Here is a 9,523-nt window from a genome sequence, read left to right on the forward strand (position 1 = left end):
TTAGACTTTGAAATAGAGATCTACTTCATCTTCCTAGGATCATTTATCTCATATGAGTAATGTTTCAAGTAAATGAATCTCCTTTAAATTTTCTTAATCAAGTTGTCTGCATTTATCATATGGATAGGAATCTATTTTGTGGTTTACTCTTCCTTATATAAGAGAAAGTTTTATTCTCTCATATTTGAAAGATAATCTTGTAACTAAGAGGATTTTTTTAATATTTCAAAAGGAAGAGAGCATCCAAAAATGGAAAGTGACACAAAATGAACCCAAAACTGAAACGATGTGCAAAAGTCACCAAATAATTGTAAGATGCACAAAGTGCATTAAAAATAAAGAGATGTGAAATTTATGCCAAAACCTAAAAAGGATGCATAAAATGAGCCTACTATGAATTAGCTTCCATTTCTATCAAATCTTTAAAATCTTGGAAGACTCCATGTGCCAATTCATATATCCTACACTTAAATTTGAAAATCATGATTTCTGATTCATTTCTTTGTAATATTTTTCTACCAAATATTATTCTAAAATGAAGTTTTAAAATATTACATTTCATATCTAACTTCTTTTCTAAATTAGATTGTTGTTTAAAAAGGAATTTAACCTGTAAGGAGCTTCAGATAGGGTTTACAAAATAAAATTTCTAACCTTTTTGGAATTCAACATTATCTTTTCATTCCTTACTTATTTTTAATCTAATCACAAGAAATATTTATCATTTACTGAAGTTGATTGATTAAAAAAAACTTTGATTTTATTTTGTGGTTATTTTTGCCTTATTTTTTTGATTTATTTTATGTTATTTTTGTTTTTTTTAACCCTTCTTAATCATCACATTCAATCCTCTAGCTTCTCAATTTTTTTATTCAGATCATCTAGTATAATTCATATCATATTTTATGATCTGAATAAAATATCAAATCTCTAATCATTGCACATCCAATAGCCAATATCGATCCATTATTGGTTATCATATTTGTGATTGTAATGTATGATTTTCTCTTTGTACTATGTGATCCACAAGGCCAAAACTATTAGATGAATTGAATTTAGCTAGTATGATCTTTAATAATACATCATGTAATACTATCCACCTGTTCGTACTGTGCGAACTCATAAGTCAGCGATCTTATAGGGCGACTCCTTTGGATGAAAGCCCTCTATCTAATCATCCAGTGCATTGTCTAATCATAATATTTAATAAGACCACCATTTCTTTACTGATGGTATGGAAAAATTGATTATACATTATCATCCAGATTGTACTATACAATATGGTAATTCCTATATAAATAGTTGTAGTTTCTTCACTTTCTTCACACCATTTCAATCCTCTCATCCATTACTTTCCTCTTGTACGCTCATTCCTTAAAATGGCTGGTGGAAAACATTCCCAAGAACTTGCACGTAGTACCTCTAGGCACACTATATATCCTAGATTTACTGAGGAAGATGATGAAGCAGCTTATAATCATTATAATTTTTTGGAATTATCCCATCCAAAATTGTCAATCAAGAGATTCTGAACTTTCAGGTACTTGATCTTTTTGCAAGCCTTCAAATTAATAATGAGGTTATTTTCCTATAATATTATGTTAATAAAGTCCTATATAAAATTAGTTACTAAGACTTTCATGAATTTCTTCACATTTCCACTATTGAAGACAAAAATCACATTTTAGCCTCATATCTAGACTATAATCTGTCCCCTACAAACACCATTCTTAAGGAAACTAATGTTAACTATCATGTAGCCCAAGTTAACACATTATTCCAGGATGCCCGAGTCATTCAACACATCCTATTTAACTCAATCATTCCTAACGCTAGGGATCAGATTAACATTACCCATTTTCCCTCATTTTCCACCTATTATATCATGGCTAACTTTAAAATTAATGTAGCTGATCTTATCATTTGATATCTTGAAAACCTAACTTGCATTCAAGATCCTCACCATAAAAGAATGCCTAACCTTGACTTAGGACATCTAATTGTCTTTATCCTAGAGTCAAAATATAATCTTCAATTTTTTTCTCCACCTGATCACCTCCATGTATTCTATTCCAATAGCTCCTTCCATGTCCTTCATAGTACTCATCGATACACTATGCATAAAGAGACTTTGGAAAAGGAGGGAGCACCTATTCCTGCACTTCTACCTATCCACCAACAGTCTCAGTTTGATCAGTGGGAGGCCCATTCTGAAAACTACGTAGTCAAGCAGCAGCAACAACATGCAAATGATCTGACTCATTTTGAAGCTATGCAACACAGCACCAGAAACAACACGATAATGATATGGCTTGGTTTGGGGAGCAATTTGATTCCATGCACTGCTTCTTTTAGCCACCACTAACAACTCCACCTTATCAGGATTCTTCCTTTTTTGGTTTGCTCCATGTTTTTGTTCCTATGTGTATATTGCTCTTTACTTATGTACTTTGTGATGTATGTGTTTTTTAACCTTTATGTCTTTTGCTTTTCAGTTGTCCTTCTTTTTGTAATGTTGAAAAGAAGAGTAATATTTGTTGTTCAGTTATTTGCACCCTTATTTAAATGAATCTAGTTTATTATGCTTATATTTATTTTTGCTAATTATTTATTGTATTTATTTCATATTAAAAAAAATAAAACAAATGAGAAAATTTTTACTCGCCTTACTTTCAAAAATTCACCTTCTAAGGGGGAGATTAGAGAATAGCAAAGAATTAAAATATATCTAAACAACAATATTTATCATCATAAAAAAGGGGATATTATGGCAAATCTGGATCCAAGTACTATGATTTTATTGATGATAAACATTATTGTTCTCTCACTATTATTTATTGCATATCAATTTTGTTACCCTACTCACTAACATTTGAGGTACACTTTTCACTTGTAATTTCAATTAGCTTAAGATTGGGTAAACTAATATTAAGTCAGTTTGTAATTTCAACTTCAATGTAATTTTACCTTTCTTGAGTGAAGTCGTGTATATGGTGGATATTAAGCTGAGTAACCTTTCACACGCACAATTAAGAGAGTGACTTGGTGAGTAAGATAAATTTCTATTTTTTAACTAATCATATAGTACAATTTATATCATATTGGATGATTAGTTAACTAGAAAACCCTAAGTAGGGCACCCTTTGATAATTAATTTTGATTAAACTAATCATACTGAACAATCCTAATCATACAAGGTTATCAGGTATAATCATAATATTCATCGGCCAATCATAATTTAGGCAATATTTAATATTCAAATTTTGCTCTAATCGTATATTATGATATACATCGTACTGGATGATTTGTAACTATCATGCCAAAATTGATCCTATAATTAGGAGACTAATTATGGTTTAATTACTCAATCACATCATATAGGATGATCATAATATATAAGAGATATATGGGATGATGTTTAATTGTCACCCATCATTGCATCTAATAATGGATGATCAATACAAACTCTTAAACTAATCATACAGGATGATCATAGGATCATATGAGAGAATCAATATAATATCTTAAACTGATCATACATAACGATGTAGTTTGTACTATCTGGCAGTGTTATTTTGTACTAATCATACAGGATGATCTCATGATCATACCATACAATTCTTAATGGTAAATTAAAATTTATGGGCTTCTTTGGAGGCTTTCTATTTAAATTCCTACATTATCTTATAAGACATCTTTTTGCTATTGAGTTTGCTTGAGAGGGAGATTAGAGAGAGAGAATTGAGGAGATCTTTGAAAGTGAAGAGATGGAGTTTTGTGAGGGGGAGTTGTGAGAGCTTCACAGGATTACTCTAAGCAAAATTCCTTCTAATCTTCTTCAGGTCACTTCTTTGAATCTTGTGAGGCTCTAGGGAGACATTCTTTAGCAATAGATCTTGGTTCTCTGCCAACTCTAGGAGGGAGAAAAAGGACTTTTGGTTCTCTACCAACTCCAGGAGCAGTAAAAGGATTCTTGGTTCTCTACCATCTCCCTAAGGGAGAAAAAAGATTCCATGTTCTCTACCTTTACTAGGAGAGTGAAAGAGGTTTAAGGTACTCTATCACACTATGTTGGTGGAAGAGTTTTTGTAAGGACTTCTCGGCCTAGTTATAGGGGAAAAAGGAGAGGCACTAAAAGGTTTAGTGCAATACCTGGAGTGGAGGCCTCTAGGGAATATACATAAGTCAGATTTGACCAAAACACTATAAAATCCGATATGTTCGTTCTTTTACTTTTTCACATTTTAATTTTCACACTTTTATATGATTTACTATGTGGATGAAAACTCTAATTTATTTTGTTATTAAGAATTTATTTGCTTCTGTATCCATTATTGAAATTGTCTAATTTTAGTGTTTAAAAAAAATATAAAAAGATTTATTAAATGATTTTTTTTAAAAAAGTTATCAATTCACCCCCCGGTATGTTCATTCTTTTACTTTTTCACATTTTAATTTTCACACTTTTATGTGATTTACTATGTGGATGAAAACTCTAATTTATTTTGTTTTTAAGAATTTATTTGCTTTTGTATCCATTATTGAAATTGTCTAATTTTAGTGTTTAAAAAAATATAAAAAGATATATTAAATGAATTTTTTTTTCTTTTAAATTATCTATTCATCCCCCCCCCCCCCCCCCCCCCCCCTCTTGGTTAGCTTGGGCCAGTTTTATAGGGCTTATTTGTTGAGAGATGCATTTTGATCTCTGATATGTGTTTCTTTGGAAGCAAACATGACAGACTGGATCAAAGGGGGGGGGATTTTGCCACCTTTCCAGCTCCTTATTTATGCTTTTGCTCCAAATATATTGATTTTGCAGGTACATAAAGTCGATGTGAATGAGCCTCTCCATGATTCAACCACCAAACCATTCTAGCACCACATCCATCAAGATAGAGTAGAACAATTAAAGAAGACTCTGTAATAGATAAAAAGCAAAAGGTCAATAAACCAGAGGAAGAGTGGAGATGAATGAAAAAATGAATTAACAAAAGTCTGATTTTTAGCTCAAAAAGTAAACTATAAAAGAATTAAAATATTTGTGTCAATATTTTATTAGACTAAACATAAAAATTTAATATTTGACACTTAAAATGTTAATATTTAATAGACAAAAGTGTAGAAATATATTTCTAAGAGATGAACACATTATGCATTGTATTTTAAAAATAATACAATACATCACAACGAAAGATTCATATGATTAATCGCTGAAAGCATAATTTACTTACCAAACTAATTTTACTCATTCGTGTGAATCTTGAATTGACAAAGGAGTTAAAGAAAGCTTACCCCTTCTCCTTTAGCATTATATTTCATGCGCGCACACAATATAGATAGGTTTAACATATAACATATTTATCTCATCTTAAGAAGAAATTTACAAAGACAAATTTTATGTATGTAATCACACATCAGTTTGCATCCCTTTTGCATTTTAACATCTAATGCACCTAGTTATGTCTTGAATGGACTGCGATGAAGAAAAACAAGTTAATCTAGTTTCTTTCTACTGATGCAAAATTTGAGATTTATGTTTGCAAAAGTTTTTTTTCCTCAAGAAAATTGTTGTATAAAAGCCTATCTTCATAAATTAAAAAAAAAATAACATGTTCCCCTTTTCATCTTGTTAGTTAAGAGTATTTTAAATAAAAATCATATTTTATTTTGAAAAGAAAATTTAATATTTCAAAATATTTAAGGATTGTAGTTCTTTAGTTTGCTTTGTAGTGCTATGTGATGGAAGTTACCTTGCTTATCTACGTAGATAAATAGAATTTGAGGATTGTAGTTCACTTCTAAAACATGCAATTAAAATTAATCGATCTTTTAAATCAAGAAAAAATACATGATAGCATTGGGTCATTATATTAAACATAAACATGCTACCTATTAGCCTTGGACATGCTGATGCATAATTCATATCTTGACCTAATGAGTCTATTTGTAGTCAAAAACTCACCTAATGATCGATAAAAAATAATATATCATATACATGCCTTTTCTCAAGCTAGCTACCTATGTTTAACTAATCAACCTTCTCTTTCACTTGGGACCAAGAGGGTCAGTGGTATTCGCCACCAAGAATGATGCAAGTCTGATATTTTAAGCCTGATGTAATTGGTGTAATAATGTCATAAGTCCTAGTCCTCAAGTTTCTTCAACAATCTAGAATATGCATAATTCTAAGGTTTAAGGCCTCATTAGCCTATTCTACCACCCTCAAAGAAACTTTCACAATTCATCATTTACCTTTCAATTTTCAGGCTACATATGCCTGATGAAATCTTTCATGTATTGCAAGGTCAGCAGGTGAATCAGTTGAAGGTGGTTGGCTGGTCACGCATGTAGGTGCTGGTTGGAGAGGCTGACGACAGTAGAGCGCACGAGGGGAGAACGACGTGCAAACTGAAAAAAGATCACTGCTTCGATTGCGATGTTTGAGGCTATGAAATAAAATCACCGAGGCTAAGAAACTTCTTTAGCAGCGAATAGTCGTAGAAGCGCAGGGAGAAAAAGATCGCTACCTTAGCAACGAAACTTCCAACCGAACATGAACAACGTCGTAGAAGAAGGCGAAGAAGCTTCTTTAGCGGAGAACAGTCGAAGAAGCGCAAGGAGAAAAAGATCGTTACTTCACGGCCAGCTCTCTGCAAGCAACTAATTCAAAACTCTCCTTCACGCGAAACACGCGAAGTCGATGCGAGTTCCCGTCGTGACTTCCGATTCACAGGAGAAGGAGAACAAACATCAAACAAAATGTTGCAATAGAAGAAGAAGACGATGGCGGGAGAATGCGAAGCTCGCAATTTAGCTAAGAGAAGGTTGCGATGGCGGCTGCGTTAAGAAGGAAACCCCTTAGGGCGAAACAGAAGAATAAGAATGTGGAATGGTGGGAATACGAAGGGTTGCGATGGGAATGCGACGTCATTAAGCTATGTGTGCCGTTGATTTGGCTAAGCGCATAGGTTTTATATATTAGTATAGATTTATACTGTAAAAATAATTTTCTTAATTATTCTTTTTATAACACTTACACTCATTTTATTTAATTAATGAAACTAGTTGAAGGCGACTCTCATACTTACTATATATATATATATATATATATATATATATATATATATTAGTGTGTAACACCATAACACGATTACCCAGTGCTACAATGTTACATATTGAATGTAAAGTTATGGTATAACAAAGGATCTAATGTCACAAAGACAACTTTTAATGCGTTTGTGCTCACAGGCCTAGCGTGGTATCGTTCACAAGCTCATCACGGAAGCTCTCCAGTTCAAATATAATTTTAGTTTATCATTTTTTAGGCTTTTATAGTTAGCCCTTGTACTGACTTTTTCTTGAGTACTGACTAATTTTATGTGTATGTTCATACTTCTTTGAATCGCTTTGATATGTGATGTAATAAAATGGAAAAGTGGTGGCTTATATTTCTAGGTAGCCAAAGCCACATAAGAGGAACTACCCAACTTATGATCTGGAGCTTATAACTATTATCTTTGCATTGTAGATCTAGTGATAATATCTTTATGGTGTCAAATTCAACATTTATATTGATCTGAAGAGTTTGAAATACATTTTCACTAAGAATGAGTTAAATTTGAGGCAGAGAAGGAACTTGGAGTTGTAAGGACTATGATTTGGATATCATTTATTAGTTAGGTAAGAAAAATGCGGTTATTGATGCTTTAAGTAGGAAGGCATTAGATTTATTACTCATGAGTAAGCGTAGATTCGAGAGATGGAGAAGTTAGACATGGAAGTATTGTGTTCATCTGATGTGCTTAATAGAATAGTTTCTCTAATGATTGTTCAGCCCTCATTACCAGATAGAATTAAGGAAGCTCAATAAAAAAATAAATAATTTGTGAAGTTATTATATCAAATTTAGTCTAGGAAGAAATTTGAATTAATAGTAAATGACTAGGGAAGGATTTTTTGTGGCAATAAGTTATGGGTTCCAGGTAGTGGTGGATTGAGGGAAGAAATTTTACATGAAGCCCACTATTCTGGATACATCATTCATCTAGACAATAATAAGATATATCAATATATAAAGTTATTATTTTGGTGGTCTTGGATAAAGTGAGGCATGGCAAAATTTGTGTCTAAATGCAAGGCATGACAAATAGTGAAAGCAAAACATCAGAGACCTACCATATTATTATAGTCTTTATCCATTCTGGAGCGAAAATGGGGGAAAATATGATGAATTTTTCTTTACGTTTTTCAATATCAAAGCAACATCATAATGATATGTTATTGATTGTGGACCAGTTAGCTAAGTTTGCTCATTTTCTATGTATAAGGTAGATTAAATCTATAGATAAGTTGGTTCAGTTGTAGGTAAAAGAAATCCTCAGATTGCACAGTGTCCCTAAGGTTAATATTTCTAATTGAGATGGTATGGTTACTTCTAGATTATGGAAATTTAAGATAGCTTAGAGACAGCTGAATTTCAGGGTAATTTTTCATCCCCAAGTAGATGGTCAAACTAAAAGGGTTATTCAGATTATGAAAGATATATTCACATTATGTGTATTATATTTTGGAGGAAGCTGAAAGGATTACAGTTTATTGATTGAGTTTGCTTATAATAATAACTATCAATCTTATATTGGAATGGCTCTGTATGAAGCTTTGTATGGTATAAGAAGTAATACACCATTAGCTTGAACTGCAGTAGAAGAGAGAAAATTGATTAGGCCTAAATTAGTTTAGGATACTACAGAGAAAATTAAATTGATCAAGAAGAGATTAAAAGTAACCTAATATCAATAAAAGAATTATTATGATTTAAGGCATAACACTGTTAAATTTAAAATTTGTGATTTTATTTTCTTGAAGGTCAGCCCAATGAAAGGTGTCAATAGGTTTGGAAGAAGTATCAAACTGAGCCAAAGATTTATTAGCCCCTTCAAAATTATTGAGAAAATAGGAAAGTCTACTTATCGATTAATGTTACATAAGGGTATAAATGAGCCTAGCTCAAATACTAAACAAGCTCAAGTTTGATTTTGATGAAACACCATTTGTTGGTTTTCGAGATGACTCACATTTAAAAAAAAATTAAAAAAAATTAAAATATATGCAACTAATGTGTTGCTTTCCTTTTAAAAATTTGGAGAAAAAAATTAAATATATTATGTCCATTAAAAATGATTTTGAAATTTGTTCAAGTATGACTCATGTCATTTCCTTATTATTGTTTCAATGCTGCTTTTATAACGTTTCTTTATTAAAGTAATTCTTAAGGCTGACAAGTCCTCCAACAATTTTTTTATTCACAATATCAAGTTGCATGCATAGTCAAGTCCTTGCATTGGCCACCGAGCTCCATATGTAACTTCTATGAAAACAACTACACTTCAACAAGTTATTGCTGCAACGATTCTCCAGTGGGCTTCTTTAATTTTGAAGAGCTTCTTAGACGAACTCAAGTGTGAAAGTGCTCTGATGGGACTAAAAAGTTCATTAGGGATGTTAAGCCCTTATGAACTGG

The 9,523-nt window shown here is 31.9% G+C and overlaps 1 long non-coding RNA gene across 1 annotated transcript; it reads right to left on the reverse strand.

Moving 5' to 3' along the window:
* Positions 1-4,692: 4,692 nt before the first annotated feature.
* On the reverse strand, positions 4,693-6,545 carry LOC110092926. Its single transcript, XR_002302647.2, has 3 exons — positions 6,531-6,545; positions 6,256-6,449; positions 4,693-4,921 (listed from the first exon to the last, which is right to left on the reverse strand). It is a non-coding gene; the product is annotated as an uncharacterized LOC110092926 (long non-coding RNA).
* Between the last annotated feature and the right edge of the window lie 2,978 nt (positions 6,546-9,523).

The sequence above is a fragment of the Dendrobium catenatum genome, unplaced genomic scaffold (assembly GCF_001605985.2).
Source record: "Dendrobium catenatum unplaced genomic scaffold, ASM160598v2 fragScaff_scaffold_692, whole genome shotgun sequence".
NCBI classification, from domain to species: Eukaryota; Viridiplantae; Streptophyta; class Magnoliopsida; order Asparagales; family Orchidaceae; genus Dendrobium; species Dendrobium catenatum.